Raw genomic sequence first — 17209 nt, forward strand, 5'->3', positions numbered from 1 at the left:
GTTGCAGAGCAAGGATGGCCCCCATCTGGGAGGCTCCGGCTGCCTGGGAGCCCAACAGCTGTGAGGGCTTGAGCATACCGGGCTGCAGGTCCGGAGTCCTGCCCCTGCCGGGAGGCGGCTGAGGCCTAGCGAGAATTTGAGCAAGGTGCCAGCAGGCTGGCACTGGTAGGGGACCCAGCCCACCCTCCACAGCTGCTGACCCAGGCGCTAAGTCCCTCACTGCCTGGGGCCTGCAGCACTGGCCTGCCACTCTGAGTGTGGGGCCTGCCGGGTCTGGGCCCACGCCCACCGAGAACTCGCACTGGCTCCCAAGCACCACATTCAGCCCCAGTTCCCACCCAGGCCTCTCCTGCCACACCTCCCTGCAAGTAGAGGGAGTTGGCTCCCGTCTCAACCAGCCCAGAGAGGGGCTCCCACAGTGCAGTAGCAGGTTGAAGGGCTCAAGTGCAGACAGAGAGAACGCTGAGGTCAATGAGGAACCAAGAGCTGCCGGCACGTTGTCACCTCTCAGTTGTGCTGGTCACTGGCCTGCCAGTGTCTGTGCATATGCTCTTCTGCCAACAGGCCCATCCCTCCAAGTCCAGCCACTTGTGTCTTCTTCTGCTGATGTGTTCCTCACGACATCCAGCTGCTTGTGTTTGCCTGTTAGTGTGTCCGGAATTGGTGGGTTGGTCTGACTGACTTCAAGAATGAAGCCGTGGACCCTCATGGTGAGTGTTACAGTTCTTAAAGATGGTGTGTCCACAGTTCAGTCGTTCAGATGTGTCTGGAACTTTTTCCTTCTGGGGAGTTCGTGGTCTCGTTGTCAGAAGTGAAGCTGCAGACCTTTGCGGTGAGTGTTACAGCTCTTAAAGGCAGCCCAGGTGGAGCTGTTTGTTCTTTCCAGTGGGTTTGTGGTCTCCTTGGTTTCAGAAGTGAAACTGCAGACCTTCGCGGTGAGTGTTACAGCTCATAAAGAGTGTGGACCCAAAGAGCAAAAGAACAAACTTTCCACCGCCTGGAAGGTGACCCAGGTTGCCGCTGGCTGGCTTGGGCAGCCCGCTTTTATTCCCTTATCTGGCCCCACCCACATCCTGCTGATTGGTCCATTTTACAGAGAGCTGATTGGTCTATTTGACAGAGAGCTGATTGGTCCACTTTGACAGAGTGCTGACTGGTGCGTTTACAACCCTTGAGCTAGACACAGAGTACTGATTGGTGTATTTACAAACCTTGAGCTAGACACAGAGTGCTGATTGGTGTATTTACAAACCTTGAGCTAGACACAGAGTGCTGATTGGTGTATTTACGATACTCTAGCTAGACATAAAAGTTCTCCAAGTCCCCACCAGATTAGCTAGAAAAAGAGTGCTGATTGTGCACACACAATCCTCTGGCTAGATCTAGAAGTTCTCCAAATCCCCATCTGGCTCAGGAGCCCAGCTGGCTTCACCTAGTCCATCCTGCACGCCTGCTAGTCCCCAGCCATGCCTGCACTGTTCAGCCCTTGGATAGTAGATGGGACCAGGCTCCACGGAGCAGGGGCGATGCCCGTCTGGGAGGCTTGGGTCAAGTGCAGGAGCCCACTGCAGTGGGGGAGCTCGGACATAGCGGGCTGCAGGTTCCAAGCCCTGCCCCATGGGGAGGCAGCTAAACTTGGCAAGAATTTGAGTGCAGCACCAGTGCTGGCAGGCAGGCACTGCTGGGGGACCCCGCGCAACCTCTGTAGCTGCCGGCCCAGGTGCTAACCCCCTCACTGCCCTGGGCCGGAGGCACCTGCCGGCTGCTCCGTGTGTGGGCCCGCCTAGTCTGTGCCAGTGCCTGTTGCAACTTGCACTGGCCCGCGAGTGCTCCCTGGTTGCTGCTGGCGCCTCTCCCTCCACACCTCCCCGAAAGCAGAGGGAGGCAGCTCTGGCCTCAATCTGCCCAGAGAGGGGCTCCCATGGTGCGGTGGTGGGCTGAAGGGCTCCTCAAGCCTGCTAGAGTGAATTCCGAGGTGGAGGAGGCGCTGAGAGTGAGGGCTGCTAGCACATTGTCACCTCTCACTAGGGTATCAGGTTTTTATAGGCCCAGGATGGGAGCATGACAGGCCCAGGGTGGTCTTGGAAAATGCAACATTTGGGTAGGAAGACAGGAGTTCCTGTCCTGGTCTAGGTCCCTGGGGGTGGAGCCCTAACCAGGGACCACACCCTCCTCTACCCAGCACTTCCCTTTCCACTTTGGTATCATTTAAAGGGACCACGCTCTTCTCTTCCCAGAACTTCTGTATCACCAGGATGGGGATCCTTCAGATGGGGGAGCTTCCTAAATGCACTTTGGACTGAAAGCCCAACAGCTTTGGGGCCCAAACTGTCCATGGCCCAGAGGCGAATTTACTATCCATAGACATTTCCCTGAGAGTGAAGAGATCGAGTCCCTCACTGACTGTGCCCTGTAAACAACTGCTGTATTTGGCTGGGGCCCTGAATTATGCCATATGGTGCCCAGGCTCCTGACCAAGTCATAACCAAGACAGGACATAGCAACCCTCAAGAAAAGTGTCTCTTACGGGAGGCAGGGAGGTGGTCACCAAGACACAGAGAATGTGTGTGGACTGAGAAAATTAACTTTAATGGGGCATTTAAGGCATATGGGAAAGCATTTGGAAGAATCACAATTTTCATGCTGGCTTCCCAAGTCCTTAAGAAAAAAATTCAGAAAGGTCTCATCACCATTTGTGAATTGTGAAATAAACACATCTCCAGGGGAGTGCGTGGGTGTGTGTACATATTAATATTCCAGGGGTGGGGGAAATATTGACACCGATGATTTTTGAAGTATTTGCAATTTCTGTCCAACTCAGACTCATCTGAAATGGGTGCATTTCAAAGGCTCAAAGGCTCAAAGGCTCCCAGATTCCCTTTGAAAGGAAATGTTTCCTCCCATTACCTTTCAAAGTCAGCTCTCTGGAGTTTAGCCAAGAGCTGTATTTCAATGTGCTGATGTCACTTAACAAGAGGAAGAGGAAGCGTTCCTCTCTGAGTGGGGTTTAGAGGGGACCAGGAGAGTAACTGCAGCCACGTTACAAGGCAATGTGCCTGATGACTTAGCTGGGGCTTTTGTATCTTCCCCATCCACTAACAATTTGCTAAATGCCTTTGCTAAATTGTCTTTTTTCTGCTCCCATTGTTCTATGTAACTGAAACAAGCGAGCATAGCATTGTCATCTAAGTCAATAATGGTCACAAAAGCGCTTTCTCTCCTTCTGCAGCAGACTGCCTGCAAAACGTAAAAGAGGGTAGTGATGCACCCGAGCAAATTACCCTCCCAAACTCATTTAAATAACGTCTTCTCCTCATCTATGCAAAACTCAGATGAATATTTACAACATCCAGGAATAGATACCACAGGAAAGAAAGAAAGAAAAATAATAATAATAAAAAAAAACCCCAACCAACCCAACCCAATCCTGCAAGTGTAATCATTCTCAAAATGATCCCCAAACAAAATGTTCTAGCTGTGGTTGCCCGGCAACAGTCCCACTGTAGTATTCTGCCTGGGTACATATAAAGTGGAGTCGTCTTTTCTGCACAGAGTGTGCACTATCATCGTAACAGCAGAGATGGAGAGCAAGAAGTGAGGAGGTTAAAAGTCAGGGTCAGAAGTTCAGGTTGCTCTGACCCTCAAATCAATTTCAAGCACTGTTTGTGACATTTTTCTGTGTTCCCTCGCTTGATGTTAGTCTTTGCAATGAACCACCGAATCAGACTTCAGGGATCATGGGACCTTGGGGTTGCAGTGGGGTCAGGTCAATTTCTACCTACCGGTGTACTGCCACCTATGAAGCAAACCATTATCTAGGCATCTGAGAACCTCAAAGTCGTGAAACTCTGAGGGGACAGAGAGAGGATGAAGTTGCTGGGGCCCCTGTGTCTTTGGGTCCTGCCATAGTTCAACCTGTGGCTTCAGGGGGACTGTGTGCAGCCAGGTCATAGTGTTACTGGAAAGGGATCCTGATCCGGACCCCAAGAGAGGGTTCTTGGACCTTGTGCAAGAAAAATTTGGGGTGAGTCTATAGAATAAAGTGAAAGCAAGTTTGTTAGAGAAGTAAAAAAACAAAAGAATGGCTACTCCATAAACAGAGCAGCCCTGAGGGCTACTGGTTGCCTATTTTTATGGTTATTTCTTGATTATATGCTAAACAAGGGGTGGGTCATTCACAAGATTTCTGAGAAAGGGGTAGGGATTTCGTTGAAACTGAGGGATCCTCCGGTTTTTAGACCATATAGGGTAACTTGCTGATGTTGCTATGGCATTTGTAAACTGTCATGGTGCTGGTGGGAGTGTCTTTTAGCAGCTAATACATTATAATTAGCATATAATGAGCAATGAGGATGACCCAAGATCACTTTCATCACCATCTTGTTTTTGGTGGATTTTGACCAACTTCTTTATTGCAACCTGTTTTACAGCAAAGTCTTTGTGACCTGTATCTTGTGCCGACCTTCTGTCTCTTTCCATGACTTAGAATGCCTAACCTCCTCGGAATGCACCTCAATAGGTCTCAGCCTCATTTAGCACCCTGGTCAAGATAGAGTCACTCTGGTTTGAAGGCCTTTGGCAATAGGATTGGCAACTCAGTTAGAGAAAGCTGGTCCCTGGCATGGGCATCTCTCCCAAGGCATTCTTCCAAAAGTATAGGGATCATTTTTTAGTCACCTTTTTAACAAATGCATATGTACAGGGGAAAAAGAAGAAGAAGGATAAATCACATAAAATAATACATCCTCATATGGCCTTAATCATTGGTCCTAATAGAGTTATGAAAGCATGGATACAAGAGGCTGCAGTGTACTCAGGTCCACCCCCACCCCCTCCCCAGAGCTGGACATGATACCTAGGATGGTTCCAAATCTCATAGGACTTTTCCTTTTATTTCTAGATCATTTTAAGATAGTCTCATGCACCTAAGCAATAGATGACTTCATTTTTAATTGAGTTTTTTTCTTATTTATTGTTTATTAATTTATAATATAATTAAGGAGTTTTATTCACTACAACTCACAATTATTTGGGGGGAGGGATTCTCATAATTGCTTAATTTGTGACTTATCTTAGCAAAATATTAACAATACCCCTGAAAACTCCCACCTAAAATTTCCCCAAATATCTCTGTGATTAGAATAACTTTCCTGCTCAAAGTTCTTTAGTGAGTACCCCATTCCTCAGAATAACATTTAAGCCCCCTAGTTTAGCAATTTTGCTGCCTGGCCCTAACCTACCTTTTTAAGGCTTATCTCCCACTACTTCCATCTGTGAAGTCTGGGTTCAATCAAACCAAAAGTGCAGCTGGATAAAACTGAAGCTGCACAGCAGGGCGTCAGGGCATCTGTCTACTAGTCAGCTCTCTCTTGATTGACAGTGTGATTGTGGGCAGGCGCCTTCACGTCTCTTGGTCTTCGTTTCCTAATAAATGCATTGGAGGAGTGAGACCAGGTGCTTTCTAAGATGTCACATGTTTAGACCCTGGCTTCTCCAAAGGGTTTTAGGCTGTTGACCATCCTGTCATTTCAGAAACTTTCTTCTCCTGTATTTCATGATATTGTTCTCTCTTGGTTTTCTTTCTACTTCTCTAATGCTTCTTTTTAGTTTGTTTCTCATGTAATGCATCCTCTGTTCCAGGATTAATATTGATAAGACCTGTCTTCAGCAATCCTCTCTTTCAATTTCCTGGATGATCTCAACTATAATAACAATTCTATGTAATGCCCCAGAGCCCATTTCTGTAATCTACATCTCCATCTGAGAAGGCCCTGCTGAATTCCGGTTACATGCTCCAACTCCACCAGACTTCTCCACTGGGGCGTCTCAGGCACTCCTGTCCCAGGGTTTCCAAGCCTGAACTCATAATTTTTCTCCTCAAACTGGTTGTTCACCATACTTTACTCCCACATTTGGTTTAGTGTATCATGCAAGCCACAGACTTCGCAGTCATATTAGAATGCTACCTTTCCCTAACCTCCAACAGATATTCTCAGGTGAGTCATCAAAGTCTGGCCATTTTTTATTCCAATTAAATATCTCTTGAGTCTGTCCTTTCTTCTCCAACCCCACTGTCAACACCCTTGTAGAGACCTGGCTGCTCTTCAGGTCTCCTGGCTAGTTTCTCTACCTTTAGGATGACCAACCACCCTGAGGCCTTCATTCTGCTGCCAGTGCCATCTGTATAACATGAAGTATGACCAAACCCTTTCTTTTCCGAAATCTGTTTGTGTTTTGTCATAGCCTATTGGGTGAAGTCTGATATCCTGAGCATGATGTACAAGGCCTTTGTGAATGGAGTTGTCTCATTTCTCTCGATCTGCCCTGCGCACCAGGAAGATGGCATTACTTTGAGTTCATGACTGGACCATGCTCTCTAACACCTCTATACCTTTTCAATGTGGCCCCCTCTGCCTAAAATAACACTTCTTACTCTTCTACTCCTCTGTGCTTCTCTAATGCCCCAGCTGTGCCTCTGTTTTCTGTTGTATTGTTTTTTTTCTGTGTGTGTGTGTTTCCTGCCATTGGATTGAAAGCTACTTGAGGTCTAGGACTGCCCTCATTTTTGCACACTTAGCTCACTACTGGAAGGAAACTGACATTTATATAATTGTTGAAGGCTGAGTGTGATGGCTCATGCCTGTAATCCCAGCACTTTGGGAGCCCAAGGCAGGAGGGTCGTTTGAGCCCAGGAATTCAAGACCAGCTTGGGCAACATAGTGAGACCTTGTCTCTACAAAAAAATTTTCAAAATTAGCTGGGTGAGGTGGTATGTACCTGTAGTTTCAGCTATTCAGGAGGCTGTGGTGGGAGAGCTGCTTGAGCCTGGAAGGTCAAGGCTACAGTGAGCTATGGTTGCGCCACTGCACTCCAGCCTGGGTGACAGGGTGAGACTTGTCTTAAATAAAAATTATAAAAATAAAAGAAAAATATATATATACAAAATTGTTAAGTAAACAGTTGAATCTATATGGTTTATTTATTCACTCTCTGATAAAAGGGCCTTGCATTTTTCTTGAATGACTTCTCTATTTCTCTTTGACTTTCCATATAATGTTTAAATTTGAATATCTCATTCTTTCCTTGTCTAAGCCTTTTCCAACTATCCTAATCTAAAGAAATAACTTCATCTTCAGAAATAACTTATTATATGTCATGTATTTAATAATTAACGTTGCCCATGTCAGTTTCTACTCCCCAGGTAAGCTATTCAAAGTGTTAACTTTGTCTTGCCCACAATGATTTGGCAACCATGGTCTTCAGAAAGTACCTCTTTCTATATTGATTATTACTGGTGTACCTGGTTTACTAATGCCAGTCTTGTCATGTCTTTTTTTTTTGTTCTTTTTTTCAAGACAGAGTCTCACTCTGTCACCACAGTTGGAGTGCAGTGGTGTGAACTCAGCTCACTGCAGCCTCCTGGGCTCAAGCCATCCTCTCACCTCAACCTCTCCAGTAGCTGGAACTACAGGTGTGCACTACCATGCCTGGCTAATTTTTTGTATTTTTAGTAGAGGTGGGGTTTCACCATTTGCCCAGGCTGGTCTTGAACTCCTGGGCTCAAGCGATCCGTCCACCTTGGCCTCCCACAGTGTTGGGATTACAGGCATGAGCTACTGTGCCTGGCCATTGTCTTTTCTATTTAGTGCCATTTTTATATCACCACAGAGCGGTCACTTAATATCTTAGCCATAAAAAATGGAGCTGGTACCATTTCTTTTCTTCAGGAAGAGTCTGCTTGCTTCCCTTATTTGTTTGCTTAATATGTAAAGAAATAAAGCAAGGTGTCACAGTTACATTATAGAAAATGTTGCCATGACAAGCATTTATATTAAAGAAACTCTAGTCCTATCTGTGCTTTGATGATATGTATATTTTAATTAATCTTACAAGGGGACCTCAGAGAAATTTTGGTTCTCAAAGCAGTAATATCGAAAGACAAACTCCAAATACGAATGGTTTTGGAAAGCTGGCGGCGAGGAAGATGTGTTATTAAGATGTACTGGTTGTGTAAGAGCTGTTATTATTCATAATTCTGCTTTAGATGCTCAATATTTTCTTCAGAGGTTTAGGCAAATATTATTGCTACATTTCTGCAGTCATTGGAAAAATCCAGTGTGAAACTTGAGACTAAGAATAGATAAACCTTTTTTAAAAAGTAAGTTTTGAGTGAGGATAAGTATCCTACAGTACACTGGACATTTCATAGAACTTACCTGATGCCCTCTTGGGAGACTGTCAGAAATTTTGTAAATATCAGGAGAGTAGACTTTCCGGGGCTGCTTCTGTGCTCCACTTCTGCCTCTAACAAAAAGAAAAAATATAAAGTTATGCAATTAAAAAGGTGTTAGTTAAATCCTTTCAGGCCAGAATGGAGACTGGACTGGAGTTTGGAGTATATGTTTTATTTAGCCCTTAAATTTATAAAACAAAATTTTAGTCTTTGGTGAAAGTTACATTCCTAGAAACCCACTGGAAAAAATGGTTGTTTATCACCTTAAAAATATGCATTATCCTTTTATTTAAGTGCTTTTAATGTGGAGTGCAATATTTTATATCAGTCTCAACTTTTAATTTCATAAAATCCCAACTTTTAATTTCATAAAATCCAGCTGGCCAAATGCAGCCACCACAATTGAAATTACCTTCTGACCTCAAGCCCCTTAGTTTAAGAAAGTTTACTGGGAGGGTTCAAAGGATGCATTGTAAGACTTTATGGAATAAAAGATGTGATCAGAAATGGCATAAAAACTATGCTGGATTCTAATTTGTGGGGCTTGTGATATTTACTAACTTGGTTCGTGAAAATTGGGTCTTGGAACTAAGACTTTCTTATGTGAAATATTTCTAACTTTGCTTCCACTAAGTTTAACAGTACAGTTAATAAAATCCTGTTACTGCCTTCCCAGCTGATGGCACTAGAACTGAACCCAGAAGCTGCAGCAGTGGATGGATGATGATGTGAAGAAATGAGATCCCTGATGAGCTGGGAGTCAGGGTTCCTGTAACCATGATGTCACACCCTCATCCTGACACCAAGATGGGCTGGACCCATCTGTCACCCAGGGCAAACAAAATGCTTGGTCTGCATCTTTCAGAAGAAAACTAAAAATCGAGTCATTTCTCAGAATTTTGCTTGTGTGTGGCTTAAGTCTTCTTCTCCTGTTGAGGAAGGTGTTGAGTTTGACCATGACAGCCCCACCCAATCCTCGGCTCATCCCAGCCGCCAGAGAGGATCTGGAGATCCGGGGCTATGTCATGGAAGACCTTGTCAGAGCACTGGGTCATACTGTGCTGCAGGTGGGGTTCAGGTGCCTGGTGACAACCACTGGGAACACTCATCTCTAAAAGTCTGTTGAACTTAAAGTTCTACTCAAGACTTTCTACATTAAATCCCTTTCATATAGCAAAATCAGCCATGTTCTGAGATGTGAAACTGCAGCGCAAAGTTACTGTGGTCTCCACCTATAGAAATGGAATGTTACTTCGTAGAGCCCCAGGCCAAAAAAGAAACCCCAAAACTCTGAAACGACACCCTTAAATTTAACCCGAACATCTGGCCAGCCTCCTCCATCATTGAAACTTCTCCTGAGTGTTGGCATGGATCCTATGTTTCTCCAGCCAGGGAGCTTTGCTCCCCATTCTTGATGGACCCACTGAGTCCCAATTTTCTACATTTTACTTGGGTCACTCCTCCACTTTGGGATGCTTTTCCTACTCTGTCGTACTTTACAAATGTTTCTTCTTTCCTGTGCTCAGCTTTGCACATTTGTCTTCTTTCTCGATTCAACTTGCTTAGTTCTTGCTACATCAATTCCTAGAGCCATTCATCTGTACTTCTGAATCATTTAAGTTTTATTTGGTTGCAAGTAATGGAAACTCACTCTGAGTAACTCAAGCAAGAACTGGAAGGACAGTGGGATATATCATAAGATCCAAAAAGAATTGAACAAACAGAATTTCAGAGGGAAGAAAAAGGGCAGCTCCAGTGACTTCAGCAACGAGACAACATAAATCTTTCTAGAGCATAGCTACTAATATTATTCAACTGCAAGAGCCCCTACCCCATGAGAAACTTGATTGAAAATTCTGATTTCCTACAGAGAAGAATCTGATTGACCCAGTTTAGTTTTGGTTGCCCAATTGCTCAATCTTACATGAATTATTTCCAGCCAAGGGGACAGGGTGTATTATAGGGACACACCTGCTTTCTCCAAAGAAAAGATCTCGGCATTTCCTGATCATTTCCCTGAGAAGGAGGAATCATTGTGAGTCAAGAAGATACCTTAAGTATAATGAACTCAGTTACACTTTTTTGAAATCTGAGTATTTGGTATGTAGTGTGCATTTTAAAAAACATGTCTCTTTCCAGGATACAATGTTAACCTCTTCCATGGTGGAGTGGGGCTATGTGATTTTGTGCTCAATTTACCTAGCTGGTGGGCCTCCAGTAGAGGCTGAACCAGTCAAGCCAGCTGATACCACATTAATTTTCCAAAGGTAAGTTTCTCTTGGCTAATATTCCTTCTCTCAACTTAATAAACACCCACTATACACTGAGATACATTGAAAATTTAAAGGTAGATTAGACGTGATCACTTTTCTTAAGACATAAAATCTAGTAGATTTCCTATATAATGAATATTTTTTAATTTTCATTTTTAGAGACAAGGTCTCACTCTATCACCCAGGCTGGAATATAGTGGCACATTCATAGCTCACTCACTGCAACTTCAACTCCTGAGCTCAAACAATCCTCCTGCCCCTGCCTTCCAAGTAGCTATGACCACAGGCACATGTCACTATGCCCAGTTAATTTTAAACAATTTTTTTTTTTTTTTTTTTTTGTGGAGAGAAGGTCTCACCTGTTGACCAGGCCGAACTTGATCTCCTGGCCTAAAGGAATGTTTCTGCCTTGGCTTCCCAAAGTGCTAGGATTACAATTGTGAGCCCATGCACCCAACCTATATGAATAATATTTTAAGGATTTTTGATTAAAAAATACTTTCAAAAAGTTATCATTAGACCCATTTTGAAGGTTCTCAGAAGCTGGGCAATTTCTGCTTGAGTTATCAAGTGGCCTTCACTTTAGGCAAGTTTTTGGGGACTCACTGTAAAGTAGAGGACTCTGAGTGAACTCATCTCTCAAATACAGTGTTTTTTATTATCTCCTGACATTTGGAGCTTAAGGAAATATAAAATGACATGATTTGTTTTTTCTCTAACTATCCAAGACAACATTGGAAGACCACACACATGTCTCCACTTTATTGATGTTTTACATTGTGCTTGCAGGTGCTATCTTAGAGGTGTGATGTTGCTCTTGTACCATGTATATAAATGCTTTCTATGACTCAAGAATTCTATCACATTTGAATGAAATTTGTTAGAGTAGAAAGAGACTGGAGTAAGCTTGGGTTTCAGTCTTTTCAGCTTTATACTTACTAGCTTTATGACTTTGGCCAAGTTACTTTCTGAGACTTGGTTTCTTCATCAGCAAAGTAGAATAATAATAATACATGTTGTACACCGTTGTTATGGGAAATAAGTACGATAATATATGTGAAAGGGGCCAGGCGCAGTGGCTCACATCAGTAATCCCAGCACTTTGGGAGGCTGAGGCGGATGGATCACCTGAGATCAGGAGTTGGAGACCAGCCTGGCCAACATGGTGAAACCCTGTCTCTACTAAAAATACAAAAATTAGTTGTGAGTAGTGGCATGTTCCTGTAGTCCCAGCTACGTTGGAGGCTGAGGCACGAAAATCACTTGAACTTGGGAGGCAGAGGTTGTAGTGAGCCGAGATTGTGCCATGGCACACCAGCCCAGGCAGTGAAGAGAGACCCTGTCTAAAAAAAAAAAAAAAAAAAAAAAAAAATATATATATATATATATATATGAAAGGGCCTGCCAAATATATGTGTGTGTGTGTGTGTGTGTGTGTGTGTGTGTGTGTGTGTGTGTGTGTGTGTGTGAGAGAGAGAGAGAGAGAGAGAAAGGACCTGCAAAATAGAAAAATCAGTATACATTTTCTTGCCTCCAGCACAGTAAAACCATGAATCTCCTTCCCTGGGCCTCCATCTCATTCTAGACGCCTCCTCTGTGTCCTAGCCTGCAAAAACAAGCAGCTCAGGGAGGATGGGCAGGTGGGTTCCTATTCCTTCCAAGGCAGCCCAGCTTGATAGTATCCAATGATTTCTGAGGCTGCATGGCCATAGGCAGTCAAACCCTGGGTATCTGAACGGAAGGCTGAAACCATAGAATCATGTCTCTGTGACTGTTGGCACAGCTTTGTGTATTCTACAGAGGCTTACTGTATAGTTTATTTCAACACACAGACAAATATGCTTAATGTAAGGAACTCCTACAGGTTAATCAATCAGTGGCTCCTCTAGTGATTTTCATTTTTAAAAACAAGTGGATGAATAAACAAATTTGGCCTTGGGATGCCATTCAGCTCAAAGTCAGTGGCAATCACAAATGGCTTTAATAAATGAAAGAGATATTTTGGCATAGCCCATTGAGGCATATGAAGAGTAATGCCCTTGCCAGGATCATAGAGTATATTAGATATTCTATGTTCATTGCTTCCTATGAATGGAAGGGATGTAGGAAATGGAATTTTAATTTGTACACTTAAGCTATGCGATTGAAGTTGAAAAGGTCTTTGTGACCTTATGGATTTGAAAGAAAAAGAAAACTTTATAGGGCATAGCTGAAATTGGCATAAAAGTTATGTCCCATGGCTGATGTTGCTGCTGTTTGATGCTTGCTGTCGAATTGTAGAAAAGCAAGACATTAATCCCAGAGTAATTTCCTATGTGTGCATTTGCCAACAAATAAGGCTGAGTCTAGTTGGAACTTTGGGTTGTTCAGAAATGGTAGAAACATAATCAGTTTGTGTTCTATCTTCCATCGCGAGTTCTTGAGTTGGTAGAAGCTTAAACTGTTTTTACACCTCTTGCTTGATAATCAGACCCAGACTACATGTTCTGCAGATACACTGACATATTCTATGACAAGCCTTGAGGGCTTCTAGCATGAATTAAGATGAAAACCCTAGAGTGGTATTGACATTTCATTTTTGGAAAAGCCAGAGAAGGCATAAGGAGCATGGCTGGATTGCAGGTTGGGGTAGCTTCTTCACCTGGGCTCTGTTATCATTTTCCACAGCACCATTTGCTGCCACACCCTGAAATGCATTCTTTGATTGTAGAACTTGCTCGTCATTTAAATTCCATGTGCCTATGACTTATTCTAAGGATGCCCTGAGTGCATTGTGTTTGCAGCTCTTGTGCAGTCGGATCTCTGCCATTTCTCCCATAATTGTCAACCATCTTGGTTGCCCAATGAGAAGCAGCTTGATATATGCATCAAGCCAACTCATTTTCTCTGTTTTCATGCCTAATTCCCCAAAATGAGTTTATTCCTCACAGCATATAAGTAGATATTTTATATATATCTGACATATTATATGCCTGAAAAATCTGATATACGTGTACAACAATGAAAACAAACATTAGACCAAAAATAAATAAATAAAAATAAAAAAGAGATAGGGCTTTGTTCCTAGCTAATTATGTGATCTTAAGTAAATAAATAATGTATCTTCTTTGGGCTTCTCATTTCTCATCTTTAAAATTCATAAACAAAAAAGTGAAAAGACAAAAATAAAAAAGAAAAAAATTAAAAATCCACAAACAAGATATAAAAATAAAAATAGTCTGTAAAAAGTATTTGAAAACTATCAAGGCCTATATAAATGGGGACTGTCTTAGTCTGTTTTGTGTTGATACAAAACAGGGGTATTCAATCTTTTGGTTTCCCTGGGCTACGCTGGAAGAACAATTGTCTTTGGCCATACATAAAATACACTAAAATTAATGATAGCTGATGAGCTTAAAACAAAATCACAAAAAAGTCTCATAATGTTTTAAGAAAATTTACAAATTTGTGTTGGGCCATATTCAAAGCCATTCTGGGCCACCTGTGGCTGTGGGTGAGATAAGCTTGCTGTAAAAGAGTATCTCAGGCTGGGTAACTTATAAAGAAAAGAGGTTTGTTTAGCTCACAGTTCTGCAGGCTGTACAAGAAGCATGGTGCCAGCATCTGCTACTGGTGAGGGCCTCAGGGATATTCTAATCATGGTGGAAGGTGAAGGGGGAGCAGGTGTCACACAGCAAGAGAGGAGAAAAAGAAAAAGGAGGAGGTGCCAGGCCCTTTTTAACATTCTCATGAGAACTCATAAAGCAGAGATGGCAACAAGCCATTCATGAGTGACCCACCCCCACGACACAAACACTTCCCACCAGGCCCCACTTCCAACACTAGGGGTCAAATTTCAACATGTGATTTGGAGGGAACAAATATCCAAACAATATCCAGGGGCAGTATTTTAGTACCTGCTTTGAACTGAGAACATCACTAGGAGAGATGAAAAAATGAAGGGCACAGTACCTGCCTTCATGAGATTGGTAATTTCCACAGGAATATCACACATAAACACATATAAGAACTAGCCATGTGAGTCATTACATGCTCGCGTACATAATGTAGGCAGGCGGCCTACACCATGATCAAAGTTGAAAACAATTGAAATCTTATAAACATTAAATTGCTACCCAAGCATAAGGTGTTATTATTAATGATAAACATGATCATCATTTTACCATTTCCATATGACACTGATTATTTTAGAGATTGTTGCCATTCTTCTTGATGTCCTAGCTTAGGTTCAGGATAAACCTACATACATGTCATTTATTTAGTGTCTTTATATATCTTGCTTACCACTATATCCCAAAACCTAAAACAATGTCTGAAGGTATATCATGGAATGAATGGATGAGTCAGTTAATCAATCGATGAGAAAAGAAGCTGCTTTTTTGGGGGGCCCACTCATGTATTTTGTAATTCTGGAGAAAAAAAATAAAGCTGGTCTGGACACACACATACATGCTAGCTTCATCATACGAAAAGACATATTGGCATTGAAGACAGCAAGTACAGGGGCCTGGTGGTTATCTGAAAAAGCTGTCTAGATAACTGTTAATCTTCCGCATCCATTGAGAACCATTAGTCTAATGTACCAAGGACTCTGTGTCTCTACCATGGTGCAGCAGGGAGATGGAAACCTTCCATGGACAGTTTCCTGCCTTGTAACTTTCTCTGATTCCTTACAGCCACCTAGAACTCATGCTATTAAGACACTTGCATAAAGTTACTATGTGAATTTAGGTCTGATTGAATCGTTAGTTGTTTTAACCAGGATATTGTTCTAAAAGCAGTTGGAGGGATGTAAAGCAAAATCTTAACCCATTGGTGCTCACCTAATGCTGGTCTTGATCAGTCTAAATGGAGTTGTTTTCCAGGAAGATAAACTATGCTAATCAGTTTCAATGTAATAGTTAACCCCTCAGGCCAGAGCACATGGTTGTCATTGTGCAGCTGCGCTGATAGAATAGTTTGGCCCGTCTGAATGTTTGTCCCATTTCTACATAATTGCTGACCACCCATAATCTGCAAGGAATAATCAATTTTTTCTTTTCTTCTGATTGTCTAAGGAACAAAAGCTGCCCTTCCTTCCTTATTGCAAAGGTTGACAGAAAGCAAAAGGTGAAGAATAAAAGCGCCTTGCATTGTCTAACATCTACCGCAGTGTTTGAGCTGCAGCTGCTCCTCCTCCCCTGATTGTTTTCAAATATTTCTTCAAAAAAGGCATTAAAGAAAAACACAAGATATTGCACAGAGAACCCAAACAAATCACAATCTTCAAGGACAAAGCATTGCAAAATGGCTTACATCCCCAAATGGGAACAGATATGGCTGGAAATTAAAACAATCTTTTTTATTTTAAGTGGAAATGCTAGCAGATGCCACAAGAAACATATGGAACTTGCCACAGACAAATACGGAACGCTTTCTACGTGTGGAAGTAGAGCAAAGGGAGTGACCACCTCTGACTGTCAGGGGAACCATCAGCTCGAACTGTTTGCTATGGCAGGAGGAAGTTTGCAGAGTCTGGGGTCCTGCCCTCATGGAAAAGCTTTAACGATCTTGACTGAGTAATTTAAGTCATTCTTGTCAGGGAGTTTCAGAACACTATTCACAATTATATTTATTTCAAAATGCATTGATCCCAGATATCTTTTTAAATGTGCTCACCACTGAATTTGTGCATTGTTACATATTCCCTCTCTGAATCTCTGAATGAAACAAAATAAATAGGAAAAAATGGAGACATAGAAGCACTGTCCACAAGGCATCTCCCACTCTAGAGGTCTCCTAGCCCCATGCTAGCTTGTTAATTTTTTGTTATAGCTTGTCTGTCAAACAAGGAAGATATAATTCACCACACAACATATTTTTCTAAAGCAATGTTTTTGTACAATTTCCTGATTTCCAAAAATATGACCAACAGTATTCTGGTTGAGTTTTGTTGTTGTTGTTGTTGTTGTTTTAATTTCTCTGAAAATGGCAGAGAATTTAAATGTTCCCTTGCCCATGTACCACGTAGAATGATTTTACTGTGAGACTCAGAGAAGGCAATTGCAAGCCAGCTTTCCTTAAGTAGTATTTATCCTCTCCAAATAGTTCACTGGGGGGCGTGACAGGAATAAAATGCTTTCTATATACAAAAGTATTGTTTCTGAAGATGAAAAAGCCCTGAAATCCTGACTGACATTCAAGTTGGAGGTACTGTGAATATGTGGAAAAGTAGGATTTTACACAGTGACAACACCAATAAGCGTTCTGAAAGGCATGCTTGCAATGAAAGAGCTCCGTTTGGAACAATCCAGATTGTGGGCTAAAATGGTCTCCATGTGGCAGAGTATATTTGTGAATGAAGTGCCTGTCAATGAGGAGAAATCAATTTTAACAGCTCATTTATTGATGAAACCAAGTCTAGTCTCAGCAGTTAAAGTGCTTTCTTGGAACAAGAACTAGAGGATTCATCTGTCTCACCTTAACGGATGAAAGAAAAGCTTCTCATAAAAAATGTTATGGCTCCTCTGCCACTGGAGCTTGGATGAGCTAATATTTGATAATTAGTTAACAGGGCAGTTGGGAAACGTAGAACGCCTGCTCTTTCCCGTGCTTCTTGGATTCTGTGGGGTAAGGATCATTCAAATATGCCTAAAAATGAATGCTGTAATGTTTGTATTCTGGAATTATTGATCTTTCTAACGCTGCCAAACTTCTTTAACTC

The 17209-nt window shown here is 42.5% G+C and overlaps 1 long non-coding RNA gene across 1 annotated transcript; it reads left to right on the forward strand.

Annotated features, from left to right (window-relative positions):
* Positions 1-3513: 3513 nt before the first annotated feature.
* Positions 3514-16432, forward strand: LOC105521844. Its single transcript, XR_001003346.1, has 3 exons — positions 3514-4024; positions 8910-10500; positions 15564-16432. It is a non-coding gene; the product is annotated as an uncharacterized LOC105521844 (long non-coding RNA).
* Positions 16433-17209: the final 777 nt, after the last annotated feature.

The sequence above is a fragment of the Colobus angolensis genome, unplaced genomic scaffold (genome assembly GCF_000951035.1).
Source record: "Colobus angolensis palliatus isolate OR3802 unplaced genomic scaffold, Cang.pa_1.0 Scaffold41, whole genome shotgun sequence".
NCBI classification, from domain to species: Eukaryota; Metazoa; Chordata; class Mammalia; order Primates; family Cercopithecidae; genus Colobus; species Colobus angolensis.